The 15,362-nt window shown below is 39.4% G+C and overlaps 1 protein-coding gene across 7 annotated transcripts in view; it reads left to right on the plus strand.

The window, feature by feature from the left end:
- Positions 1-8: 8 nt before the first annotated feature.
- klc1b (kinesin light chain 1b) overlaps positions 9-15,362 on the plus strand; it is a 51,965-nt gene continuing 36,611 nt past the window's right edge. For 2 of the 7 annotated variants that reach the window (XM_088933664.1, XM_088933671.1), the window contains exon 1: positions 9-286. The gene's annotated coding sequence lies outside the window, so the exon portion shown is untranslated. Of the gene's footprint in view, positions 410-8,332; positions 8,569-15,362 lie in introns of those variants that run through there. The other 5 variants (XM_088933669.1, XM_088933670.1, XM_088933672.1 and 2 more) reach the window with 4 other exon arrangements.

Here is a 15,362-nt window from a genome sequence, read left to right on the forward strand (position 1 = left end):
TGGATACGCGCAGGAGCACAGGCAGACATCTTGGATTTAAAGGGACTGGGGCATTGGAGAAGCTGGAAAGAAAGGTTCCAGCGAAACAAACGATTTGATAGCGCACGTCGCGCATAAATATAATTTGGCAAACGCGCTTCTCTAATAAGGCTTTCAACCCGTGCTTGCGTGGCTGGTGTGTTAACATCCCGAAGAATGAGATAGAGCCTCCCGCATCGAGAGATTAGGACAGCGACTCCCAGTTTTTTGTCTGGCGGTGGGACTACCTAGGAACTGGAGCTGTGCGGTACGTTGCTGATTTTGTGAGGGAGTGACCAGACCGTGATGCGATATTTCGTGTTGATGTATCTCTGAGCTTTGGAAACGGTAACCTCAGCGCCTGCAGGGTGTTTCAGCAAAAAATACGGAGGTACGATTAACAATATGCGGTAGAGTTGGGAGGTCGGTTTTCTGTTTTGGTTAAGGTTCTTTTATTAAATGTGGACTCACCCCACCTGTCAATGTGGGCATTATGTTGTTTTTCATATTGGAGTCCATCATTTTTCCCCTAAAGACGGCATTTACGTCATGGTATCTTTGACAGAATGCTAATAAATCTTTTTGCTTTTTTTTGACAATTGTATTACTGTTTGCAGTCATGTATTATCAATGTATAAAATTTTAAAAGGCACAGGGTTTATTGTTCTAAAAGGTTTCGGTTTTCTATGTAACTAATATAGTAGACGTTTTGTTATCTTGTTCAAACAGCTGAAAACAAAGAACACTATTGTACCTTTATGCTTAAGGCAATATCACAATATTTACTGCAGTAATAATAATTCCGTACAAAGACGGGGATTTGAATTGTAAAATACATTGCAGTATCATATCACCTGACTTTCGTGAAGTTACTATGGATAAACTGGTTTCAGATTTTAGTAACTTAATATAAGATTTGCTAAAGTACGTGATACAGCTGTGCAAGCGCTTTCTTGATAATTAAAATGATTTTCATTGGATACATTAGCAGTGCAGGTACTATTCAACATGGAAGAGACCAGTGTGCTCCATTTATTCGATGACTTATTTGCGTGGTTTTCATTTTTCTGCACTGCTGCTTAAATATTAATATACTGTACCTGCTGAGGTTTCTGACTTCAGAACTGGCTAATTTTATTAGTCTTATAAACTAGCAAACCAGAACGCTTGGTATACTAGAATTTCTCCATGTGCTTAAGTGTATTTCTGGTTATAAATGAGAGAACTAACAATACAAGTTTTATTTAGGGCCTTCTGGGGTGATTTTTATGCACACATTTTATTCGTTGCCTATTTCTTTCTTTGTTTGTGTGAAATGAAGATTATTTTATTCTGTAATATAAATAAGGAAAGATAGCACTATTATCCTTGTCAGACTTCGTGATATACATAGGTTTCCGCTTACATATCTTCAAAACGTACCAAAATTAAAACCTTAACAAAAAAAACTCATGTCTTCTTGTTTGGCATATTTTTGCAATTGGGTATTTCCTCTTTTAGATTATTGCTATACTACTGTCATTATAATAATAATGACATTATTAGGAAATAAGTCTCAACTTGAAATTTAAACTTTATGTATTAAATAAATATCTTTAGCGGGTTTTTTTTAAAACGTTCAATATGAAGTTGTGCCTGTGGTTTTTAGCCACCTATGGTGTTGTAGTGTCTTGGCATTGCCCTTGATCTGTGGGTGGCTGGACTTTTGGACTGTGAATCATTGCTAATGAGTCTGCCTGCTGCAGTTTGAAAAGCACAAAGTGTTCTTCTTTTTTCATATGCGTTTTCAGTGTTCAACAAACTGTATAGCCAACAGATAGTGTGTATATAAAAAGAAAGGTAATTTTTGTTGTTTTTTTCCTGCCAGAGTTTGATGCTATTCCTGGTATTTTGTAAACAGCTATCACTCATCATAACATGTTATTTCTTCATTCATCACTTTGCATTTCTAAAAAAAATAGACTAACCCTAGAGAAAACTCTGAGAGCCTTTCTTCACGCAAACTTGACACATCTGACTATTCTGTAAGCTACTACACTGCATGGAAACTGCAAAATGTCTGGACTCTAAGAATATGTTCTTCATTGGTATACACACATGCAAACGTGTGGAACTTGACGCATGTTTGGTAGTTATAGGCAATCAAATGCTGTTATAATGTTCTTCAGTTGAAACCAAAAATAAAAAAACATGATAAAAATAACTATATAGATTCATAAGTGCAGTGTATAAATGCATATAAACGGACGAGGATTCTGGGTGTCTGTCTGTCACGGTGTGGTAACTGAGAGCTAATGTAGTTTGTCAACACCTGTCACATAATATTTTCATCACAAATCCACAGTATCCTCACCTAGGAATCATCCGGTTTCTCACAACCAGTCCCCAATTTTTATCTAGGTCCAGAGCCATCATCGTCGTCTTCCTGGCTAGCCCAGTTTGCCCAGTTGTTAGTGGTTGTCTTTATTTGAGAGAGCTGGGCATAGCTTGTGGTGGTGGTGGTGGGGGGGTGGCACAACACTTTGGCCTGAGATAGATGAGAACATTCTTTTCCACTTTGCCTGTGCTTGCCAAGGCCATAGAGCAACATGTGAGTTCAGTGAAGCACAAGGGCAGACCTCTTGATGCAGTATCCAGAACACATTGTCAGCTATTCACAATCCGCCCTCCGTGTCTCAAGCCCATTGGGTTTAAGAGCTACCACAGAATCTTGCAATGTCAAGGCAAGAAAACTTGTGTTGTGATGGTAAAGTCAGCATTGCTTTTCTCAGCTATAGGCAATGCATTTTTTAAGACAGCCTGTATTTTTAATGGCATTAAAAACCTTTTTTCTGTCGTTGCAGAAATCGCAAAACAATGCCATTATAAAGCTTGTAGAGAAATTCCCTATGCCATGCCCTTGAGTTGTGTTTCCTCTTCTTATTTAGTTGGAGTTTTTGTTTGTCTTCATTTGAAAAGCATATGCAAACATTTTCCATACTGCAGTGTTGTGGGTTATAATAAATGATTATGACAAAACAGAACATGCAATTTTTCCTTTTAGACCTTTCTGTCAGATGTGATTATCCGGTTTCGTTTATGGATGTTAACATTCCTACTGTTTTATTGCAAAGCTATTTCATGCCTTATCATGTGGAGACTAGAAGCAATTAAAAAGGGAACTCTGGAAGAAGCACACTATACTGTCTAGAAAATGACAGTCACACAGTTATGTTTAAATGTAAGATTAAAATGATTCCAGTAGACCCCGAATTATTAGAAGGCAATAATATCAGACAAGCAATTACATAAAAATAGCACCAATCCAGCCAGCCAAGATGGCTGTATATAATCCAATAATCCAAGTCTTTTTTTCCTTGAAACTGTTGTTGTGCTTTTTTAATACTTGGGAATTTGACACTTAACATTTCGCCTTATCCGATTTAATTTCTGTGATGTGTGAAGTGCATGTTGTAGACAAACGTTTTGCATTTCCCTGAGACTTGTCCTTTAGGAGTTGATATTCTGTATGCACAGGACCTCTAGAAGCACTTAATACAGATGCATTTTGAAAGTTTACAGATGACAGATTCTGAACTTATGGTAAATGTGCAGGATACATTTCCAGCAGTGACGTTGTCCAATTCTGGTCTGTCTTGCTAGTTTCCTCTCTTGGATATAAGAGTTGGCAGCTGCCTTGTGAAAAGGGTTTTGGTAAAGTCATGCATTTTCCAGCAGCTTTGCTGGTATTTATTGCCAAGGTCTTAAATCCTGCCAAAGGTTCAGGTGGGGATCTGCGTCAATGCGTTCATTGGCTGCAAAGGAAGAAGTCAAGGCTTCTACGCTGAAAAGTACAAGGAAGTAACAGTGTTTCAACTGAGCCTTCTTCGAGTGCGAGGGAGAGAGCGGAAGTCGGCAGGGATATAAAGCACAGGAGATCGAAGGACAGAGTATATGACAATCAGAACAGTCATTTCAACAAAATGCATGATATTCCATGATTAATTAAAATCACATTCCAGGTAGGGCTTGCTCTGGTTATTATTTTTGCATTTACCCTTGTTGCTATTAAATAGTTGATAAACTGTCCATCAATGTCAGACATGTTTAAGAATATGCACTCTACAAGAACAATTAAGAAAGAACGCGTTGCGTGTAGCAACATAGTTTTTAGGGAGGAGACATGTTACCTTGAGGGTGATTTCAGATTTGTCCTGTCCTCATGTTCTGCAGTCTTTACTGTGCCTGTTAGTGCCAACAGAATTCTTACTTGTGCAGGCATTCTTCCAGCTGGCCCCAAATGTTTTGGTCATTTCTTATTACTGGAGTAATCCAGGACTTAATGGCTTTAAATATCTGAATGCAATTACCCACATTGCAGTTAAAAATAAAATAAAACCCTTGAAATATAGCACAAACTGTGCGTTGGACTGATGATTTGTACCAAGCAATGCAGAAGCAGCTCTTTCTGTAATCATCAGGCTTCTTGCCTGTTGTTATATTCATTTCTCAGTATTAAACACATTTGCAGATGCTATCATATCAATAATCTAAGCTCATCTTCTTGCACATTATGTAAAGAAAAAAATCTTCTGGTGTGTAATTAGACCAGTTAATAAGGATTATTGCTCTTTTTCTTTCAGGAACACTTTTCACTTGTGCTGACTGGTTGAAGGGACTTATTATAGTAAAGGCTTTTGTAATTATTAATTATTTTTCTCTGATTGTAATCCAGTGATTGATCAATAAAATTCAACAATGCTTAGAAAACCCTTTCAAGCAAAAACAGGTTCTGTCTTTCAAATGTTATAATTCCATTGGGTTTTTTTTGCGGTTGCTTGGCAATGTCTGTAGAAAATATCTTTTTCTATTTCTATATCTAGCTGAACACTAAAAATTCCCAAGAAAAATGAAGAGAGAGGCTCCTTACAAAAGAATTATCTGTCTTAGGTTTGCATCCAATTGGTCAGATATAATGGAATGACTTCTTTATATGGCTGAGCTCAATACGAAGACAAAAATCAAGGTTCAGACAAGTAGAAAAGCCTTTTAGAAAGGCTTTTGTTGTCACCTTAACCTAGTACTGGAGTCACACACCTTTTTAGTATTTTGCTCACATGCAAAAGTGTGGTCATGTTAGAACTTGTCATTCTTTTGTCTGGGTGACTAGCCACTCACCTTCTCACGTTTCTTTCAGGAAGTTTAGATAGCTGCAACTTTTTCCCTTACAAATGACTCTTGTGCTGTTTGGAAAACAGTTAGGAAGCTGAGTTTTTTGTGTTTTTTTAAATAAGAGCAACTGAATGAAAATAACTCAGCACAGTGATCAGTGCTGGCCTCGATCCGAACACGTCCTCTGTTTAAGTGGGAAGACAGCTGCTTGCGTGCATAATGATTGTCTGATCTTGTCAGCAGTGGTTGATTGATTGACCTTTTTTTTTGGTCATTACCCACTCAGCCACAACCTCCCAGCTGCCTGGTATTCTGTGCCCTCTGTCCGAAACGGCAAATGTGCTGGTCTGGGTGGTTTGTGTGCACATGTGAGCCCTGAAAGTGTTCGCAGAACTGTGGATGGAAGTATGTGGGGGGGTAGTTGCTGTGATGCCTGAATGAATGCAAGAAAAGATGTCTGCTGTAGGGGATATGATACAAAGATGTGAAATATGATGTCATGTAAAACTTACATGACATAGGATGGACTCCTGTCTATTTTTCTTCCATCTTTTTTTATGAATCATCATGGAAAAAATGCAAGCATTACCACAGAGTTGTCCTTTTATGCTCTGCTTCTGATATCACACAAATGTAGGTGCCAAGATATTAAACTCTTTAGAAATAAAGCCTTAAGGAAAAATAATTAAATGAAAGAGAACTGTACTCTTTACTCCAGTTTTAATTGTGGTAATGGTTATCATTATGTTAGAACTTATTTTATCATTGATGGGGGGGAAAAAAAAGAAAGTCCTAAAAGTATCCAATAGAAAGTAAAGGGGCATGAGAAAAGTTCTGTTGAATTTTCCAGCAGTGCTTAGCTTTAGTTTTCTTTGCTGGCTCTGAAACGATTCGTGCAGTTCTATTGTAAATCACAGCATGCGTTACAAGTCTCTCTCTGTTTTTGAGGTCATGACTGAACTCAAAGCACCACACCCCAAACTGATGTGAGTGTCTGAGCCAGCTCTAGTTATAGCCTTCAGCGGGCAGTTAATAACCTTTAATTTCAGGATACGTTTTCTTATTTCTTTTTATATACTCTTCTGTGCTGCACATGAGCCAGCATTTATCATTTCTCTAATAAGCATTTACATATGGTTTGCAAAATACAGGAGCCCAGGGCCTTTGGGAGAGATTATTCATCTTCTGCGGAGAGCGTACGTCAGCTTTTCAGAAGCCAAGAAGGGGGGAGGTAGAAAAAATGGAAATCCAGTTTAGCTTGCTTTTTTATCTAGGCATGTCTCTGAACACTTGGACAATGGGCAGATGTTCTACCCAGACCCAGTGTGGCACACTTGGTCTGCATTTTGGCCTGAAGGGCATCTGCTGTGAGCTTAAGCATACCAGATGAGGCTCTGCCAGGTGCAATACGGACATGCCAGTCGGCACCAGCATCCCTGCCAAGCGTAGATGGTCTCAAAGCCGCCTGTGCAGAGACACAAACTAGAAAATCTCCCTGCATTATTAGGCTTTTGTGCATGATCACAGCGGGTTATGATCTGTATTTGTCCTGGGAATTTTTGATTTAAGATTACCAGGAGACAGATCTATTTGTTTTTTTTCCCCTCGCTCATTTCAGGTTTTGATTCGCTTCTGATTTGCTTTTGAGTTCAACGGAGCTGCCCGATCCAATTTTTGATTTTTAGCTCACAGTTTGTCCTCATGTGGGAGGTGGGTCCTGCTGTGTTCTTGGATTCTGCAGCACAAGCAGGACTGTAAATATGCCACGTGATCTCGATATCGGAGATCTGCTCTGATAAAAGCTGAACACTCATTTTTGCCCAGTTTATTGGATTATTGGAAATTAATTGTGTCTGCAGATGTGGACATTTTTGTAGCTAAATGACTATCAGTCAGACTTCGACTTTTAGGTTTTCATGGATTAAAAACTCTTGCACTGTCCACAAAAACTAATAAATCATTTTTTTTTTAGTAGCTGTTTCATATTAGCACACAACCATTGTGTACTGTAACCTGACATCAGCTTCTTCACTGCTTTATTCTATACGTTTATCTTCGGGTTACCTGCAGCAGACTCTGACAAACAAAAATGGCAGTTAAATCAATACAAACAAAATGCTCACTTGATAGTTAAGGAAATTTTATAGTCTGAATTAAAATTAGGGTCTTGATTTGTTCATTTTATTATCAGTCTAACCCAAATTTAAACTTCATGTTTCACATTTTCCTGAATTTTCAACGGAAGCTGTTTTTAATTATTAGATTGACATTATTCAGCTAAATTGTCCTTCTGCTTTTGAGTATTTAAAAATAAATTGAATCCCCTCTATTGGACTTTGAGTTGCAGAGCCCAGATTTTCACATAAAATTGTATTTGAAAACTGTTAGAAAAACAATGTTTGAAGTTTTATTCTACCAAAACCTGGTAATTAGTTGATATATTCTCGATAGACAGCGCATTAACTAATAATGTCACGTCTGCGGCTGGCTCCTTGCTCCTTACTTCACAGACATGAAGGCATTTTGATCATGTATGAAAAAAAAAATGAAATTTTAATTTGTTCTACTGAATTTTAAAATGGTTGATGGAATTGTTTGGGATTAAGCTAAGAATAGCTGTCTTTTCCCATCTGCGTTGAAACCGTGGACTACGCAGAGGGAAATCTTACCAGAACCGGCTTCTGTTTCCAGCCAGCGTTTTGTTCTTCATTTATCCTTACTGATCTACCGCAGAGGAAGCAGGAGCTGAAGGTCAATTTGTGATTTGTCTTAGAAATGCGGCTTAATCAAATCCTCGCATTTAAACAAGCTGCCCTCTGTGACTTTTGTTTTCTGTTTTTCTGAAGCAGCTTCAGGCTACAGATGAGATATAATTTGTGATGAAAACAAGCCTTCCGCTGCCTTGAGTGCATAGGTACTGCAGGTAAAGGGTAGGGCTTTTATTGGGTGTTAGGTTATTTGGTTTAGTACAGCGTTTAAAAAATAATGAGACAAAGGAAGCCGTCATGGAAAATACTGGTCTCGTCTCTCTTGCATTGATGTTTTTCGCGATGACGAGTCAATATTTGTGCGTTTGTGTGGCCCGCCCTGTGGAGTACAAGCTCCCCTCTCCGGTCTCTTTGTGCTGCGAGGCTGTCTGAGAGGAGCAGCAGCCCTCCCTCTCTGTGGCCCTGCCTCTCGGAAACAGCTGGGAGTGGAGGTCAGAGAATCGCAGGTCCTCTAATGGGAAAGGGAAGGGAGGGGTTCAATATCCTGAATTATCTTCGGGTTCGCGTTTCGGATGCAGTTGCCCGGGTAACCCGATCTACCGGTCCTGCTGGTGTCATTGTTTCATCATCCCTTTAAAAGGAAGCACGCTTCTTCGGGGCCCTGGTCATGAGGGTCTGCTTCTGACCTCAGGTAAAATGAATTTTCTTGGGCCTTTGCTTGTTTTTGGATTAGCCCTGGCTTCCATCTGAATCCTTGAATCGGTGTTTTCCCGGACGGCTTGTTCTGCAGACGTTTTTTTAAGCTCCTGGAGATTCATTGTTGTGTATACAGTGTATGCGGTATCTCTTTGGTGTACTACAGTGAGGGTGCGGAGCCGTTCATTTCGGTTTAGTGCGGTGTTCAAAATCCAAGCTTTGGTTTGCGGTTTATTAAGGGTAATATATAGCACATTTAGTCTTGCTACATTTATTTTAATGGCCCATTCTTTCTGCACATCGGGTTGGTCGTTATTCTGCGGACATTTAAAAGGAAAACATTCAATAATAGAATTTCACTTGTGCACTGACCGATTTTCATGCACAAGGATCCCAGGACACTTGACATAAAAGACTGATTTTTAGGTGTTATTTTCTGTTATTTGTTGGACTTGTCCAGATACTGTGTCTTTTTCAGTAATGGAAGAAGTTTCCCAGTGAAGGCTGTCTTTCTGAGATAATGCAGTGGAGGTTGTTTTTTTTATCTAAAGTGCTTAAGTATTGTATTCTGCATAGATCAATAAAGGAGGGGTAAGTGCAGTGTTGATGAGAAAAGGTCTCTTTTCTTTGCCGTTATGTAGTTGCGGTAAAAAACTATAGCATTTTAGTAAATATACGTGGTCATTTAGTGAAATGCAGCGCTTTGATTTATTTCTGAATTGATATTCATCTACAGACAGCATTTCCCGTGTATATTTCAGCAATAAATGGCAAAACAAATGCTAGTACCTTTGTATTCCGTGAATTATATAAATGGAGAGGGAAAATGGAAATACTGGAACTACAGCCATAAAGATTCTGATACTGGATAGGAATTGCTGAAGATTTGTATTTGAAATATTTAAAAAAGGGTCTAGGGAAAAAAAGCCGTGTTTTGAAACCGGATCGATGCGTGTGAAGAGACGAGAACAGGGAGGGGGTCGGGAAGCCACATCTTCCTCAGATCGGAGCGTGGTGCTGCGCTGGGGGCGGTCCGAGGAGGAGAGAGCCGAGGGGCTCCAGGAGGCAGGTGGAACAGCATCCGAGCGCTCAGCGTGGTCTCCGGGGGCTATGATGTCACTCTTTGCCGCGTCCCCCGGGGATTGCAGAGGCGAGAGGGCCGGCTGAAGTCAAGGCTGCTCGCTGCTGAGGATCCTGACACGCGAGATGCATCCTAATGGCCCCAGAGTGAGAGCAGGCACAGATCCGACGGCACCAAGTTCCTGCTAGAGCTCGGCGTCAGATGTTATTCTCTTAATTCCTCCATCCAGGTGATGCCGTGTGCCTTGCCTTGTGTTCCGTTGCGTGAGGCCCGTTTTTAGGACTTGCACGGAACAAGCTTCAGGATCAAGGACCGTGGCTTTGTGATAGTAAGCAGACAAGTGGGGTTCCAGCTCCACTGACACTGCCAGGTGGGAATGCTGTGGCCTCTCCCATTGTCACCATCACCATCCACCCCCGCCTCTCTCCATTCTGCTGCGGTCTGGAAGTGAGACAGTGCTGGTTGCTGCAGGGATACCAATTCAGAACCCAGCTGGAGAAATGCACATTCTGTATGTGTCTCATGGAGCCCTTGATATATGATGTCCTCAGGAGACCAGGGCAGCAATAAGGCAGGCGAATGTGTTGCCACTGTGTGAGCGTTTCCAGTCCTAGAGTCAGACTGTCAGTACCTGTCCTGAAACCTGGAATAGCTCGCTGTTTCCCCCGGATCTCTGCCTTTGTTTTGAGTTAAGAGCTGTTCGGCATGACTTTCGACCAGTTGTGTGAAAAAAAAGTTTTATCCGAGGCTTATTCATCACACGTTTTAAAACCTCTGCAGGGAGTATCGATTTGGTACTTGATGCTCGCTGATCTGTCCAAGAGCTCATGTTTCACAGCTGCAGTGTGCACAGAGGCCGAAGAGAACTTCTTATTGCACAGATAAATTCTTAAAGGGCTGAAAAGAGGGGAAAAATCCCGAAAGCTGCAGTTTGGGGGAAGATGTGTATTTGTGACAGAAGGCAATGTCTTCTCAGCAAGCTCCTACATTTGTTCAAAGTATTGTCTCTATTTAGTGTGATGGGTTTTGTCATTTAACATCCAGGGCGTGTGACTTACTCTCCTCGTCAGGCCTTTAAGAGTGGAGCTAGCTGTACACCAGGTGTTGGTATCCTCATGAGAAACAAAAATGGTTCATCCACATATGTATTTTTCCACTAATAATAGGTTAATAGTCTTATTATATTTAGTCTAAAGTTCTAAGATCCAGGTAATGTCCCCAAAAATCCCAAATTTTGTTAGTTTTACATTTTCCTTTTTTATTGTCAGCTCTTGTACTTTGCTGCCATTGGATTACATATAAGAATGTAAAAAGTACATTCATTTTGCAAAGCTGATTTAAAAAAAAATCTTATTTTGACCTAGTCATTTAGGCTTCAGTGAATAATATTCCATTTGCTTTTGGGAGGAATGTTTTTAGTCATGCAAGTGTAATTCCTTAGGTGTTTTACCGTAACAATTTTCTTGGAACTTGAATCAGACTATCTTTTAATTTCAAGTTTTATTCCACTCTATTACTGATTGATAGATTATTCATGTTCTGCAAAAAATATTTTATTGCAGAATGGGAATAATAGCATTTTTATCTTTTGTTAATTAGGTACAGTACATTAGAGAAGTAATCTTTCTGTAATTTGGTTTTCATTGATTTATTTATGCAAGAGGCCTTAATGTTTCATCATTCTTCTTGATAGCCCACATGCTATCTGTTCACGTTTGTTCACCATTTTAATAGATTACCAATAAGACTGCAAAAGAAACACAAGCATGTCAGAGGTGTGCACTAAGACACTACGAACTCAGGATACCTTTGCTGTGGTCGCTGTATAGTTGCCTTCTCAGGAATTTCAGAGCATGTGGATTTTGATAAGCCTTCACGTGTCTATTTCACTGCTATGAAACGTATTTTTTATCAAATGTTTGGATGATCTCTACTTTAGCACAAGGATTTCCAGAAAAACGATACCTAGAAGTATAGGCTTGTAGCACTGAGGATGTGTATCTCCCCCTCTACCTTTCTCCTGTATGGAAAAACCTTACATAAGATCTAAGAAAAATGAACTATGTGACTTTTTTTAGCTTAGTGGTTTATCGGTGAGATGCAGCTCTTCACAATCTATAAAATGTGTTATCCGATTTAAAAATCCTTCTTTTTTCCCCATTTTCTCTAGCTTGTATACTACTTCTGACAAAAGCACATTATTGTGGTAGTAATGTGCTTCAAAGTGCCATGAGTCTGGTAATGTTTCGAATAGCGAAGGCTGGAAAAGAAGACATCAATTGATGTCTTTACTCGAGAGTTTTTGCGAGTTGGTCATTTTGGCCTGGTCGATGCAACATCACTCCAGCTCTCTCAGAACATTTTCAGTCAACGCTGCTAGGTCACCTGTGTGCTCCTCTTCCTTCAGTCAAGCATCAGGAAAAAGGCAGAGAGAGGAAAGGATCGCATGGGCTGTGATTGATCTGCACGGCCATTTTCTTTCAAGCTCTCCCCTCCCTCCGCCCACTCTTCTGAAATTTGAGGTCACATTGACCGCTGGGTTTTTGGTAATTTAGGTTTCTTTCCACACAATGCTGTCAGGCAGGGGAAAACCAAAATATTGGAGATGAAGTGCGTAACGGAGGGCATCGTAAAGTGATAGTAATTTTACAGTTCATGGACAAAAAGCTTTCCACTTTGGGTTAAATGCTGGATAATTACCATGTTACTCAAAATGATCAGCGTGACATAGTCCTGTATTTTAATGTATTTTTAATGTAAACACATGTATTATTGAATAGAGGAGAGTGTCGTCATCCTGCCATAATTATTATACATTTGCAAAACCCTTCAGGTTGAAGCTTTTGTTTGCAAGGTCCGTAATCTGTAAATTTCCCCTGCCTGTCCTTGTGGACCTGCGAATATCAACGTGGAAATGCTGGAAGCTGTTTTAGGCTCTTATAAATAATTAAGGTCCAGCTTGCTGGCAGCAGTCCCTTTTTCTCTAAGCATGAGATATCACTCAAGAAAGACCAATACTCAAATCTAAACAGATTTGTGCAGAATTTAAGCCTATAAATGTAGGCCTTTAATATTAAATGCCTCAGTGAAGGAGCTTTTTAGAAACAACATAAAGCTGAAAGTCTCGCATAAAAATTAAACACTTACAGATATGCCAATATCTGCATTAAGATGCACGTTTTTTTCTGCAAAACATTCAGGTATGAAATCTCTGTTGAAAGGAATGACATTAGAAGGGGGAAGTTGTCACCTCATTGGCCACACTGAAGCATTGAACTTAAATTGACAACATTATTAACTTATCTTCTTGGTGCACATTTTTTTCCATTTTATCGACAAAACTGATTGTTTTCAGAGAATGATTGGCCCTTTTATTAGGTCTGTTTTTGGAGATTACGCTGGGAAACATTGGACTTAAGTCCGAAAAATAGAGCGGGAGTTCCAGGTCTGTAATTCTGCTGTTACGGATTTCTAAAGGATCGCTAAGCAGGATTTTGAGAAGTTTTTTTTTTTAACAGGTATATTTTTAAGCAAACTGCAGTCTGAAAGATGAAGGCTTTGCTGACGCATGTGGGATGGTATTTGCTATAAACTGTTTTCCTTCTACCATTTTGAAACTTTGCTGTCATTATAATTTGCCATTTGTTTAACTCCCCACACAATAAATACAGGTAAGTCATATCAAAAATAAAAAGTGACGTGATCTCTAGATCTGCCATGCCATAAAATGGCAGAAAACTTTTAGATTAGCAGTGGTTTATTCTTTGTGCCATTGATATAGGTCTGTTAGAACTGGTCTCTTTTTATCTTCAGCTATCGTTTTATAGTCTTTTTAATTGAAGGCAAGGTTTAAGCCCTTTCTTCCTGTGGTGTCTCCTGTGTAGTGCAGCAATTAAAGAGACTCTGCAGGCCGTCTTGAGGAAGTGTGTGTCTTGTTAAAGGAGCCTGATGCTCGAAATTGTTTTTAAATTCACTCATCCTCCCGTGAAAGTACATACAAATGGGTAGTCTGCAGAAAATACCACAGACACAAATTTAAAAATAGTTTCAATTTATACTCTTAAAGTATTTTTAATGAGCAAGCAGATTTGAATAAATCAAGCTGCTATTCCAGAGAAGTGTTACCAGATTGATTCTCCTCCTCTTTTTTGCGTCTGTGTGGTAACAGCACAGCAGTGGGTGGTTCCCCTCCAAACAAGTTTGGTTTCTTTTGTTGTTTTCATACTGTCTTTTACATTTTCATGTTTAGGTTTCTTTTCTATGCAGTGTAATGCGGCCATTTCTAAAGGTGTGCCAACATGCAGAATATTAATTTAATTAATATTAATTAGACATATTGAATATTGTCTCAGAGAAGTCTAGCATGTAGTCCCACTGACACCAACAAAACGTGTTGTTTCTCCTATTGAATGCTTGACCCATAGGTTTGTTTGTGCATTATTGAGGAAAAAATCTGTAAATTACTAAAGATTACTTTTCTAAATATCAGTGTAACCCCCTTACTAATTTGTGCATTAAGACTGGTTGTTTTACAGGGGGAATTGCCATTATAATCTCGGCAACATTGTTGTCAAGCAGTTGTTTTTTTTTTATTTGACATTTCACCCCTTCATGCAATTAAAGTCCTGTGTTTCATAATCTTTTAGGATATTCAGTGCAAAGAGCTCTTTTCATGTCTCGAGCCATTAGTTGTTGAATGGGGGCTGTTGCCTGGGGAAGAGCTTGTGTCTTGAGGAACTTGAGTTTCTTAATTTATTAATTTATACTGCAGGGCTGTACTGTAGTATTCTGAGTGGGAAAACTTGCTCAGGGGTACAGCACTGCCTGGGATTTAATCCACAGTCTCCCATGAGCCTTTATTGCTACTCCACACTGCTGCCCCAGTCTAAAGAGACCTTCTCCAGATTGATCAAAGAACAGCACACGTTTCAGAAGATACTTGCTTTTCAGACTGAAGGCTCACCAGGATGGAGCTTGCATGTTGTAGCCTGCAGCGCCCCCATTAGCAGTAATTCACTGCACTGAGAATGAGGAAAAACCTCTTTAAAAACATTTTTATAGGAGCACTCTATTGTTCTGTCACATGGTCATACTATCCACTATTACTGAGTAACTAGTGATGGGTTTGAAGAATTGGTGCCCCTGTATGATTTTTTTTTCCTTATTAAATTAGGTTGAAATTTCATAAGTTATAAAAAAACACAAACTTTCTTCTTTCTTATAAGTCTGTATACATAAAGGCTATGCTTGCTGTGTTTTTGCAGCTGGGGTCTCAGATGACACAAGAAAGGAGGGAAGGTTACAGATGAGAAAGACCATTTGGTCCACCTGGTACACTTGGTTACAATATACTCAAATTTCTTAAAGTCCAAAGCTAGTTTTCTTAGTTGTCCTTTTCAAGCAGTGCTACTGTATTGTACTCCTGTCCTTTCCCAGGTGACGGCTCTAGCAAGGACCAGGAAAAGATAGGATAAGGCTGACAAACAAAAGAATGAATAACGGATTTAATGTTTAAGGTCCAAAGGCTGCATGTATTGTGTGACGCATTGTATGTGACATAATTGCGATAATTCTGTCTCCTACACCTCTGGATAAAATAGCCAACTTTTTTTGATGTTTTTAGATGCTTTCCTGTACCAATCTAACCTGCACATATTCACAGCATAGGAAATCCTGCTGAGTTACATTCCTTTCCTGGATATGTACAG

This window comes from Atractosteus spatula, chromosome 15 (assembly GCF_055471065.1).
Source record: "Atractosteus spatula isolate fAtrSpa1 chromosome 15, fAtrSpa1.hap1, whole genome shotgun sequence".
In the NCBI taxonomy this organism is placed as follows: domain Eukaryota; kingdom Metazoa; phylum Chordata; class Actinopteri; order Semionotiformes; family Lepisosteidae; genus Atractosteus; species Atractosteus spatula.